The 13,794-nt window shown below is 42.4% G+C and overlaps 1 protein-coding gene across 1 annotated transcript in view; it reads right to left on the reverse strand.

Annotated features, from left to right (window-relative positions):
- Positions 1-13,794, reverse strand: part of NF1 (neurofibromin 1) — a 5,218,972-nt gene that overhangs the window by 2,678,176 nt on the left and 2,527,002 nt on the right. The window lies entirely within an intron of this gene.

Below are 13,794 nucleotides of genomic sequence, written 5' to 3' on the forward strand. Positions count from 1 at the left end.
GAACTTTCGAGAGGAGAGGCAGAGGGGGGAAAGGCATAAACTGAGAGGCATTCCCAGGTGAAGGACACGGCATCCACTTTCCAAGCTTGTCTGTGGGGAGTCCTTGTGCAGAATTTGTCCAACTGGTAGTTCTGAGGGGAGGCAAACAGGTCCATCTCTGGGCTCCCCCATTTGTTTCTCAAAATGTTGAATATCTCTGGTTCCAGTTTCCTCTCGTGTGGGTCCATGAGATTTCTGCTTAGGTTGTCTGCCAGTGAATTTAGCTTGCCTGACAGGAATTGAGCTTGTAGGTGTACTTGGTAGCTCAAGGCTGTGTTCCACAGAGCCATGGCTAGTCTGCAGAGAGTGTACGAGTGGGTTCCCCCCTGCTTGTTTATGTACCACATAGCAGTGCTGTTGTCTGTCTTTACCAATAACTGTCCTCGAAGAATGTGGTCTTTGAAGGCTGTCAGAGAATTCTGTACAGCTAACATTTCTTTTTGATTGATATGCAGGTGCATTTGACTCGGGTTCCATTTGCCCTAAATGCACTGCCCTGCCAAGTGAGCCCCCCATGCATAGTCTGATGCGTCTGTTGTTAGGGTTTGGGCGGCGGGGAGGTAGAGTGAATGGCAGTCCCTTGAAGTAGTAGCAGGCCTCTGCCCACCAAGGGAACTCTGTCTTTATACAAGGAATGATAGTAATCATTGATTCCAGGTCCTGAAAATTATGACAGCATAGGTTTTTTAGATACCATTGTAGTTTCCTCATATGCAGTCTTGCAAATGGAATTAGAAGGACGTAAGAGGCCATGAACCCCAGGGCTTGCAGTATTTTCCTTGCAGATAGCTGTGTCTTTGTGGCCAGTAGTTTGAAAAAGGCTTTCAAATAAACTTGTTTCTCTGGTGTGAGGTAGGCCATCTGGGGAGTTGTGCTCAAGCTTGCTCCCAGGAATACAGTTTGTTGGCAGGGTACTAGATGAGATTTCTTTTCGTTTATGGTGTTCCCCAGACAAGTTAGCACCTTTTGTACAAATGCCAGATGATTCAAAAGTATGTCCTGGCTTTCTGCCTGAATTAGACATTTGTCCAGGTATGGGTATATTTGAATATTTCTTTGCCTGCAGAATGCAATGACTGGAGCTAGGCACTTTGTGAATACCCTGGGCTCAGTATAAGACAAAGGGCAGTGCAGAGAGCTGATAGTGCATGTAGCCTGCTCTGAAGCGTAGGTATTTTCTGCAAGATTCCCTTATTGGAATGTGCAAGTAAGCTTCCTTTAAGTCCAATGTTGCCAACCAGGCATTTTTGCCTAGCATGGGAAGCAGTTGATGAAGAGTTAGTATTTTGAATTTTGGGATTACCAAAAAGGTGTTTAGAATAGAGAGGTTAAGGATAGGATGCTAGGAGTTGTCTTTTCTGAGTACCAGGAAAAGTCTTGAGCAAAAACCTTGTCTCCTTTCCTCTGCTGGGACAGGCTGAACAGCCCTGATACTTAGAAGAAAGAGAACCTGCTGTTGAGCTTCTGCCCACTGATTTGGGGGTAGGTCTGGTCAACCGTTTGTGGTTGGTAAGGTGTGAAAGTGGAATCTGTATCCTTGGGAAACTATATTTAAAACCCATTTGTCTTAGGTAATGAGTTCCCAGTTTTTTGTATGCAGGGTAATCTTTCCCCCTAAGGGAGCAGGCAGTTGAGCAGGACTTGGAAGGTTTAAGGTTAAGTCATTGTGACAGTTTACCATAGGGGGTTGTCTTACTACTTCCAGCTTTGGAAATGGGAGCCCTCCACTGCTAAGGCTTGTGAGTACCTTGGAACTGTAGCTTAGGTGGGTCTGCTGTTCCTAGGTTTGGACTGAGCAGGCCTGGAAGAGACAGGAAAGGACCAATTCTTAGACTAACAAAGCTTATCAATTATGGGAGGCTGTACTTGCAGGAAATCTTTAACAGTTTGCATAGATGTAGCTTCTTCCTCCATTTTTTTAAGTACTACTTCTGCTTTGTTGCCAAACAGGCAGTCTTGGTTTAAGGGAGCATCAAGTAATTTAGCTTTAACATGATCTGGCAAATTTTGTTCCTTAAGCCAAGCATGCTTTCTAAGAACAGACCCAGTGACAGCAGACCTGGAAGATGCTTCTAGAGAGTCAAAACCATATTGCAAAGTATGTTTACCAACTTGTTCAGCAGAATGCATTAAATCCTGTAATTCTTTATTTTCAGCACAGTCAGGAATCAACATAATTTTCTGTTTAAATAGTCCAATAATATGCTGCTGATACTTTAACATATGAAACTGGCAGTTTAAGGCCCTAATGGCCAAAGTAGCAGAAGTGTATACCTTCTTACCCCATCTGTCCAGGGCCCTGGAATCTCTATCAGAGGGGGTAGGGTTTTTGGCAGTAGTAGCCTTAATGCCTTTGGGTCCCTGGGAAATAATCTCTGGGTCCGCAGTAGGGCTCTTAAAGAGGAACTAGTGGGAGTCAGGTATTCTGTAATACCAGTCAAGTTTCCTGGGAGCCGGATGTAGTGTCTGGGGCCAGGCTAGATTCCAAGACGGCATCATCTACAATGTCCAGTACAGGAGGGATAGCTAAAGGCCTGTGTTGAGGTAGGAGTAAGAATTTTCTAAGCCTCATTTTGGAGTCAGAGTAATCCTGGCTTTCCCAGCGGAAATGCTCCCTAAGAGTGTGCCAAGTTTCACCAAAAGAAATATCTTCTGGAGGGGAAGCAGAGGGTATGGAGTCCTCTGCATCAGAATCTTCATAGGTAGGTAAGGGCAAATCCTGGTCATCAGAAGAAACAGAAATTTTAGAATCCTGATCAGAAGGAAAATTAGTTCTAGGTCTCTTAGAGGAAGAAGGCTGGCTTCCCCTAATTAGAGTAATAAGGTCTTCAGCCATTCTTATCATTTGTTTTCAGGCATATGGACTTGACCATGCGGTTTGGACGTCAGTTTTCTAGGTGTGGGTAGAGTTTTAGGCCTTGAAGATGGCATCAGTTTGAAATGCAAGTCAGTAGGCCTGAATACACCCTCAGAAGTCGGTGCCTGCACAGTGGCTCCAGACCCATCCAAGGTAGAGACATCCGCAGGTTCCATAGTCGAAGCAGCATCTTGCGGCACACTGGACTCCGAATGGGTCTCAGTAGAGGCCTGCGAATCTGAAGTAACAGGTATCAGAGGCTGCAAAAGCGCCTCACTGAGTACTGGCGAACTGGTGACTAGCTTAATGGAAGCATCGTCGGCAGCTTTGGACCTATGCGGTCTGTCTCTGTCTTTATCTTTATGTTTTTTCGGAATGTCAGTAGTCGGATGGCTTACCGAAGCCATTTCTGGATAATTAAACAAAGTACCAAAATAGTTTGATGCAAAAGTGAACCGATGACAAATAGTTTGAGGATTGAATAAGGCACAAATCCGACAGCGAGGGACGTCGTGGTCTGGGCCTAAGCAAGGAATGCAGTACGAATGAAAATCTTTATGAGGTATTTGCTTTCCAAAAGTAATACAATTGTTAACTTTTACTGACATCGGTTAAGAGAAACAAAAAGGATCCCCAACAGGGTACTTAGCTTTTTTGAAGACTTCGGTTCTGAAACTCAAAAATGAAAATTTCAGGAGTCGGCTGACCGGCACTTGCAAACTGCTTCTGCTTCGGGCATCGCGTGGCAAGAAAGACTGATGTAATGGTGTCAACTGCATGCTTTATACCCCTCACTATGACTACCTGACATCATTGAAGAAGAGAAAGCATCCGACGCAGGACCCAAGACTTTGATAATCAGGCTAGCTGAGGGCTACCTGCAGGCAGATAACCCAAATGTAATGACTGCAACACTAAAACACGAAGAACATCCTGTTATTCTAGCAACTTTCTAAGTTTACACGAGCAATATTTAAAACTGGACCCTATTTTTGGCCCTTTGTTCTATCATTATTTTAGACTTTGCCCAGATTTCTTGCGCCAAGAGACTGAGAAGTATGGTCTGAAAAATACAGCAGGGAGGCACCTTATTTCAAGCAGCAATCTTGATATGGTAAAAGATGATTTTACTGATACATCCCTTTAGCAATCACTGGCTGATGAACACCATCTTGAATGATACCTTCTCTTTGAAGAATTCATGGGCTCCATAAATCTGTTACAGATAGTAAAAAAATCCACCATCTTGTGATCTATGACAAACTATACAAAATACATGTTTCCCAAGTAGTGCCCTACTGTCTCAATACAAACACATTAATGAAATAAGGTCTTAAAAAGTAAAATACAAAATTAAGTTTATTTTGGGTTAAAAAGTTAGTAAAATTACCTTATACCAATGATCAAAGGTAAGCACTCTCTTAACCAGTTAACCACATGTCCCAAGTTATCTAAACACCACAAGAAATGGTCAGATCATTACTGCTTGAGATGACTGCTTCAATGCAGATTTTTATTTTTTGTTGGTACAAAATTGATTTTGAAGTATTTTTCTCTTTTCCAGACACCACTGGGGTAATTATTATCATGGCTACTTGTTCTTTCAATTTCACAACAACCTAACATCAAAGGGATACACAGAGTAAGTCTCTTTTGAAGGTAGGAAGGCAGCCTCTACGTGAAAACACCCAACAGTTACTGGGCTTTTGCCAAAAGATCACAGATATAGCCTGCAATGGGGACAGATGTGTTTATTTGCTAGAAACAAGATGAAATACACTAAGGTCACCAATTCTTTCACTTTCTTCACATTCAGACTTCAATAATGTGACAAAGTGGCTAACTTTTCTGGGGATCAGGCTAGGTGTGAAAGCAGATGGCAACTACATGATCACTATGAAAATCATTGAAATGCATTTTTCGCTGAGTGCTAATTTGCCCAAAAGCAACAAGTTAAAACATCACTGCAGTAATTTCTGTCACATACCTTACAAGCAAATAGAGAAGTACATGGAAGTTATCTTTTGAGGAAGGGATAAAGAGGCATGTATTTGAAAGAATGGGGCAGTTTTATACTGAATGATCACTGATATGGCTTGTCATGGGATAGTTTGTGTGCGACAGCAACAAAGTAAATACATTACGTGTGGCTATTTTGTTTTTCATTGTCTTCTCAATGAGAAACAAAATGTACAGAAAGTGGATACAATTATTTTGGAGCAGCAGGCTACATGTGAAATCAAAGTATATTTATACTTGGACCTAATGGAAACTATAATATGCTATGTCAGCCTGGCATTTTCTGTTGGTTGTATACACCTATTGGTAGAGTTCATCAAAAAAGAAGTTATGTACTTACCATAACATTCCATGTGAGTTGTTCACTTAGCCTTCATTCTTACTGATGGGTTCGGACCCTATCCCTCGGCTCCGAGTCAGCTTACTACAAAGCTCGAGGATTTCAAGTAGCTTGAGGCCAAGTCCCTATCCCATGATGCACCTAGAGTTACCTCAGATCTTGTTTGCATATAACAACACCATATGCCATTCTATAACTCCATAAAGAGAAGGTATAGAAGGGTTGAGTGACCAGGAAGGATCTAGCATCTCGGTCTTCTGAAAACCCAGGAGGGGGGTAGGAGGGAGGGACATAAGAATGAAGGCGAGACGAACTCACATGGAATGTTATGGTAAGTACATAATAAGTTGTTCTATCTCACCGTTCATTCTTACGGATGGGTAATGTCCCAAGCACCATTTAACTCGGGTGGCTCACGGGAGTATATTTTTCAGGACCGTGGATCCAAAGGAGGCCCTGTCAACTTTGTAGTGAGTGATACAGGCATGAGGTTTCAACCAAGTGGCTGCTGCACAAATGTTATTAATAGGGAGTCTGGCAGAAAAAGCAGATGATGTAGAAACTGCTCTGGCTGAGTGAGATTTAACTGTATGCTGTAAGGGCATATTGGCAGCTGAATAAGCAGAGGTGATACAATCAGATAACCATTTAGACAGAGCTGTTTTAGCCACTGGCAAACCTTTCCTGGAGTCTGAAAAGGAAACAAAAAGCTGATCTGATTTCCTGAATTCTTTTGTTCTATCCAAATAAAAGCTGAGCTGTCTGTGAACATCAAGTTTGTGCAGCAAGTATCCCAGATTGTTGGAGTGACTGGGGAAGAAAACTGGCAAATCAATAATTTGGTTAAGATTAGTTTTGGTGCAAACCATGGGCAAAAAAAAGAGTTTTTTTTTTTTTTTTTAAATGAGACTCTGTCAGCATGGAAAATCAAATAAGGAGATTTAATGGACAAGGCCTGTGGGCAGAAGTAATAGCCACTAAAAAGATAGTTTTCCATTATAAGAATTTGAGGTCACATGATGAAGCTGGTTCAAATGGAGGAAGAATAATGCAGGAAAGCATAAAATTTAGAATCCATGGGGAATGGGGAGCTTTCACAAGTCGTCTAATAATGAAAGGTCCCTTTAAGAAAGGTTTTGGAAAATTTGTGTGACATAATATTCAATCCTTCGAATCCAAGATGAAAGTTAGAAATGGCAGCAAGTTGAACAAAGACTGTTGCTGCTGCAGCTCCTTTATTGAAGATCCTGGTCAAGAATTCTAGTATAGAGGCCATAGGGGCTTCGTAAGGCTCAATATTGCTTTTAGAGGCCTTTAGAGAAAATTTTTCCATTTGCTGAAGTATAGCTTCCTCGTACAGGATTTATGAGAGGATAAGAGAATTTGCTTTGTCTCATTAGAAAGGTTATGGAACCTGGCTATGATGGGAATTGGAGCAGCCAAGCTGTCAGTTGGATGAAGTTCCCCCGTGTGTGTCAGAAGGTCCGGAACTGGGTCAAGAATCGAGGGGTCCTCCAAAAGATGAAGTTGAAGGAAGGGGAACCAAATATGACAAGGCCAATGAGGAGCTATCAGAACGATGGTCCTTCCAGGGCTTTTGCTTTCTGTAATATCTTGGGTATCAACGGGACTGGTGGGAATACATAGAGGAGACCCGGGGGCCAATCGTGAACGAGCATGTCCCTTGGGGTTTCTCCCGGAGGGGGAATCAGGGCAAAGTAGATTCTGCATTCCGTGTTCATATTACTGGCAAAAAGGTCGCAGCAAAGCTGGCCCCACCTGTGGAATACCCTGTCTGCTATTTCTGTCTTGAGGGACCACTCGTGGGGTAACAAAATTGCTCTACTCAGCTTGTCTACTATCACGCTGGATTTCTCTGGGATGTGCGATGCTAACAGAAAGCGATGGGTGGATATAGCCCACTGCAATACTCTAGGGCCTCGCGACAAAGGGGGTATGACCTGGTTTCTACTTGTTTAAGTACCACACTACCGACATGTTGTCCGTCTGACTCGCAATCGTACCCAGAGGAAGAGAGTCCTGGAAGTACTGCAACACCAAACGTACTGCTCTTATCTCTAAGACATTGATATGCAGATGTGTCTCTTGATTGGTCCATGTGCCTTGGGCTGTTCTTCCTTGAAAATGCCACCCTCACCCTATCAGGGAAGCTTCTGTGGCCACAGTGGCCGCTGGTGAGGGTAAAACAAATGGGCATCCTATCATAACAAGTGAGGTCAACCACCACTAAATATCCTTTTTGTAAGAGTTTGTGATCATTATCAGGTGAGAAATGGGGAGCTCTTGGTAAGATTTTTGAGTGAACAGCAGCCACTGCAGTTTTCGCATGTGCATACGACCCAGTGGTATGGCCAGAATTGCTGCTGCCATCATACCGAACAATTTTAAAACTTGTGATGTTGCAGCCATGTTTTTGGACATTAGAATGCAGACCTGCTGATGGACTAGTAAGACTCTTTCTACTGGAAGTCTTAGTGTGGAGGTGGTGGTGTCCATTTCTGCTCCAGTAAAGACGATATGCTGCAATGGCGACAAGGCAGATTTTTCTGAGTTTACTGTAATGCCCAGCTGGCTTCAGAGTGACAGAGTGGATTCCCTGGCTTGAATGAGTTGATGCCTGGTGGTGGCGGTGAGAAGCCAATTGTCTAGGTATGGAAACACCTGGAATCCTAAACGTCTCAGGTGAGCCGTGACCACTGTCATGCATTTGGTGAACACTCTGGGGGCTGTAGTGAGACCAAAGGGCAGGGCTCGAAACTGGTAATGATTGGCTCCGAGCCAGAAGAGCAGATGATCCCTAGTTGGCCTTGCCATTTTTACGTGGTAGTATGCGCCCTGGAGATCTATCGAGTGCATCCAATTGTCTTTCCCTAAGAAAAGTATCGACTGAAGCGTGACCATCTGAAACTTCTCTTTCTTGACAGATTTGCTTAGTCTGATGAGGTCCAGTATAGGTCTCCAGTCCCCCTGTCTTTTCTGGAACTAAAAAGAATCTTGAATAAGTTCCCGATCTTGTCTAGTCTGCTGGGACTGATTGGATGACTCTTTCTTAGCAACGTTTGGACCTCTACTGTTGTTTGTTCCCTGTAACTGGGTGGAATGTCCGAGATTTTTCTTGTTGGCGGAGGGGTTGTGGCGAATGGAATGAAGTATCCTCTGGAAATGATACTTTGCACCCAGTTGTCATTTGTTATTTTGAGCCAGGCATCTGGGTACAAAGATAAGCGACCCCCGACTTACTCCAGAGCAGGACAGTCGGGCCTCCTTTCAGGAGCGCTGGTAGGGCTTCCCAAAAAGGTGATCTGTCGCTCTGGTTTTGCGGACCCACTCTGCCGTCAGGGCAGCGTCTTCCATTACTGCCCCCTCCTTTGTCCCTGGTGGAGGGGGGTTCATCACGTGTGTCCTAAAAGGTTCCTTGGATTCTTGGATTTTTTGGAAATGCATTTTTCCTCTCCTTTGACCCTTGGGGTACGGTCTGGTAGGGATGGAAAAACAGACTCCAATGGCAGACAGACTCTTTTCCCTCCTGCTCACACCTGGTCAAAGTTTCCTTAACTTTGGGCCCGAAAAGGAATGAGCCATCAAAAGGATGACTTGAAGGGCTCCGCGAAGGAATACAAGCTCATCCAGGAGCATCTTCTAAGAGCAACTCCTGTATCCGCTGCCCTGCTCATTCCATCAGCTGTATAAGAAATGAGGGCACATGGACAAGTTAAAAATGGAGTTGAGGGTAGCAAGCTGGGAGGCAACTTTGTCTGTAGCTCCTGCAGCTACTGTACCCTGAAGAGCATCTCCCAGCTCTTTAAGGAGATCTCTTTGTAGTCTCGTGAAATGGGTTAAATAGTTAAGCGGAGTGCAAAAGTTGCTGAACTAAACATATGCTTCCCATATCTATCCATGATCCTGGAGTCTCTGTTAGGAGGATGGATAGAAGAGGAAGTTTCTGACATTTCCTTTTTGGTGGCCGCCGCCACCACCATGGCATCAACTGGCACACCTTTGGTCAAGAAGGATTAATCCCGGGGGACAGATATGAACTTATTAGGCCTCCTAGGGACAGGCTCGATGGAGTCCGGAGACTCCCATGCCCTTCGTGAGACCAGCTGCATAAGCTCATCGAAGGGCGAAGCCGCACATGAAGTGGAGGGCTGAGACCCAAAAGCCTTCAGGAGAACAGACTCATCTTCAGTAGGGTTTGTGGACTGCTAGTCACCCCTCTGCCTAAGGATTTCAAGTATCTCTACAAATGAGATATCCTCAGAGGGGGACCGTGGGGACCCTTCAGATTCATCCAAGTCAGTATCAGACGTTAGGGACTCCTGAGGGGAGTCTAGATGTTTCCTCTTACAAACCCTCTTCCTGGGAACCTCATCAGTGGGAGCTTCTGGTGAGGTCTCGAAAAAGCATGGACCACCCAATGGGGCTTACTGAGGCTCTGGGTCTCTGCACTATGCCAGGATCTGTGAAGCAGAAGCAAACACAGGCGCTTTAGGGGATGAAGAAGCCGGACCTGAAGCTGAGAATGTCTTAGCAGACATAACTCTCATCATGGCTTCAAAGGCACCCCTGCTCCGATGCGAAAGGACTGACGGATCCAAGGAAATCGTCGATACCTCCGGCACCAGGACAGTGGACTCTGAGCCTGAGGTAGGACCCAAGCTCATCCGAGCCAAAGCCCCGAGAGGCAGAGTTGGAACTGACAAGTCAGTTTGACTTTCCTCCCCGGACCTGACTAGAGTGTGTCAGTTCATAGAGTCCTCGATCGGCACCTAGGATGTCAAGAATGAACAGAACTGAAGACAGTGGAGCAGGCATCGGCTCCGAAGGGTCCACAATCAACAGGTCTGACTCCTCTGGCTCCAAAGAACCGGTATGGCTCGGAGGAGGAAGAGTTTAAGCTGGCATAATGGTCTTCGGCTCCGAAGCTGCTTGGGTCGGAGCTGATAATTTTGCAAAGGCCGGTGCCTGTAAAAGCTTCTGCACCACATGATCCACATCCAAATCTGAAAGGCTAACAGAAGACTGAGATGAATGGATCGATGGTACCGACTGAAGTAAAGGAGATTTTGGAATTTCGGATACCAGTTCCAAAACCGGGGACCGGCTCCGAAAAGAAAAGACAGTCGGTTCAGAGACCTGTGGTACCGATGTCACAGACATTTTTTTGATTCTTTAGATTTCAAAGATGTCTTGGAAGACTTTGAGGACTTGCTAGATGCATCCTGGTCACTCAAAGCCTCCTGGAAAGAAGGTTTCAACAAACCTCTGTCTACGAGTTTCCTCTTTCTCTCTTGGAGAACCCGAGAAAAAAAGGAATGGCATATAGAGCATGTTTCTTGTAAGTGCAATGCACCTAAGCAATAAACACAACTGACATGGATGTCAGTGACAGACATCTTCTGACCACATTTAGGGCACTTTTTAAACTCTTAGGGTGTTTGTCCTTGTCATCAGCCATGACAGAAAACGTGGACACACCGAACAGCAACAATTATAAGAATAAGCCTTCTAATAAAAAGCAGGCTAAATATAAATACACAAGCCCTTTAAACTAAGGCTAACAATCAAATATATGGCTAAGCCTTCTAACAAAAACAGGCTAAATATAAGCACACAAGCCTTTCAACTAAGGCTAACAAAGCACACACACTATTTATCTAAAGAGATATCATGAATAAGAAAAATTCACTAAATACAAATAATCAGTCTATACATGGCTAAAACTAACTACAAAGCTGTGACAAAAGTCACTAAGCACACAATACTAAATCTAAGAAAAATATGACAAAGTCACTATTTAGACAAATTTTTAGTCAGACTTTTAAATAGGCAGAAGAAAAAACGAGGCCAACTACAAAGCTATGAAAAAGGCACACAAGGGAATGAGAAACTACAGATAAAGCAGTAAGAGCTTTACAAACTAGCTATCTAAATAATATGAAGAAATTATAAGCAATACTTACAAAAAAGGATAACAGTAAGGTTTTTACTGGCCCGAGCTAGCAAGAACCTCCAATCTGATGCAGTGGCAAACTAGATCTGAGGTTACTCTAGGTGCATCACGGGATAGGGACTTGGCCTCAAGCTACTTGAAATCCCTGAGCTTTGCAGTAGGCCGATTCGGAGCTGAGGGATCGGCTCCAAACCCATCAGTAAGAATGAACAGCGAGATATAACAACTTCACATATAGTGTTATGTTTCTAAAACAGTTTAAAACTTTCTAGTAATTGTTAAATTACCAATACTTATTGCCAGGGTAAATCACCAGGCTTACACTCAATGTACTGACAAAGGTAATGTACTGCTGTGTGTACCAGGACTAGGATACAATGAAATCTTTGGAGTAGAATGGCACTAGAGTGTGATTTAGATGAATTGACACATGCCCTGTGTCAGAAAAATGTTGATGTGTCAGTCTAGCATAATGGCTGGTTTTCATTGTAGGAGAAATATTTGACTTCTGTTCAAAAGACAAAGTGAAACTATAAAATATATATACACTAACTTCTCATAGCACTAAAATTAAAAATCACAGACATCACTACAAATCATTGTAACAAATGGCTAAATGCTGTTGTCTGAAATAGTTACAAGTGGGAGAAAAAGCAGTCTCAGAAACACTTTGCAGTTGACCATCCTACTGCTACTACCTGTAAGTTTCATGATGAAATCATAAAGGGGGCTGAGTTGTGGACTTTTAAACACAGGTACTAGAAGCGAGTTCATATGCCCTTCACTGATATGGCCTGACATTTTGCATTACAGCTGTATTAACTATGTATATTGAATATGATAATGGATTAGAATCAATCTTTAGGAATTCTCATTATTTCAGGAGTGAAACTCGGATGTATTTCACAATACAAATTCCTTTGGCAGTGTTAGGAAATTAATAGAATGCAATGGTGTGTAACAGCTAAATTGTTTGGGCAAATATCCACTGCTGGAATGAAATCAAGAGGATAAAGACAGCAGTCTGATGAGTTTTTTGTAGCTGAACACCCTGCTGCTGTGTCTCCTAAAAATTTCCTTATGGAATTTTGAACAGCAGTTAACATACAGCCTTTTATATAAAAGTACCAGTTAAAGGGGCTAATATGCCTTTACTATTACAGTCTGACATTTTGCATTACACTTAGCTTCTATGGAATGTGGTACTTGAACCTTTACACAGTATGTTGAGCACAACAATGATATACAATACATCTTTACTAAAGCTGTCATTAACAGACATTAAAACTCTATACATTTGCTGTTACTGCAGTTATAAATAACTCCACTCCAATTTAGAATCACACAAAGAAGAAATACAGTACATGAATATAAGGATATTCATATGGATACATACCTAGAGTCACTGGCTAAGTGCATTCTGTAACTACATGTCATCATAACATATTTCTGGGAAACCTGATGCAAAATTATAAATGGTTACAGAGATATGGCCCTACACTGCAAGTTCCCACAAGCAGTCTTTTATGAACATGTACATTTTTTCTTTCCTTCACTCTGACAAACACAGTATGTATTTGAATCTCCTCAACAGGCATTTTATGAAATGAGTACTAAAAGACAATATCCGATTCACAAAAAAGACAGTTATGGTATTTGTTACAGAAAAAATACATTTTTGTTTTAACAGACATGCAGATATGCGAGACATTTTCTGTCTGCTTTCCACAATTTCTGTTAGGTTATTTAATTATCAAGAAAAGCCTGACCATGGAGGAGGTCTAGCCTTGAAAATGTCATAAAAGTTTACTGAAACAGCATTTAGACATTATCATTAGAAGCAAAGTCAAACTTGGGCCAGAATGGCCTTTTCAAATTTACAAAGTGTGCCATCATTTGTGATTACAGAAAAAAATATAAAATCCAACACCCACACACAGGCGCACAATATAAGCAAAACACTGTTGTGATCTTCAGGAATAAAGAGAGTATACATATCAATATACAGTGACCCTTTTATTCTTTTTAAACATTGAAGCATAACATTTCTTCTATTTTTTAATCCAAGATGCAGCCTACTCCTTTACCTTTAAGGGTAACACCTCCATCTAAAGTTGTTTCAAAAACTGTGCAAGCAGTACTCCTAGAAGTCTTTAGAAACCACTGAAATTTATTGGATAAAAAGAGGCATCTATGCAGAAACAGTATGTAGTTTGGGGACAGATCTTTAGAAAATGGTCAGCAGTAAAGGAGCAATGTAATGAGATTTAGACAAAATCTGCACAGAAAAAAAGTCAGATGAAGATTTCAAACAGCTCAAAACAATCTATATAAAAACAGAGGATGGAATACGGCCTTGGTTGCCCATTTACAGGACGGTGACGGGGGGGAAAAGGTTGCTTTTTAGAAAATAAAATATTTGAACCTATAGAAAAATGCTCAGAATTTTGGACCAAGTTCCCATATGAATAAAAGTCTCTGTTGAAAATGCACATTTTCAATATAATTTACATAATGTACAATTAATACAAACCTGGTAACATTATGTAAGCAAACATACTATGG

This window comes from Protopterus annectens, chromosome 13.part0, assembly GCF_019279795.1.
Source record: "Protopterus annectens isolate FY-2018-M chromosome 13.part0, PAN1.0, whole genome shotgun sequence".
Classification (NCBI taxonomy): domain Eukaryota; kingdom Metazoa; phylum Chordata; order Ceratodontiformes; family Protopteridae; genus Protopterus; species Protopterus annectens.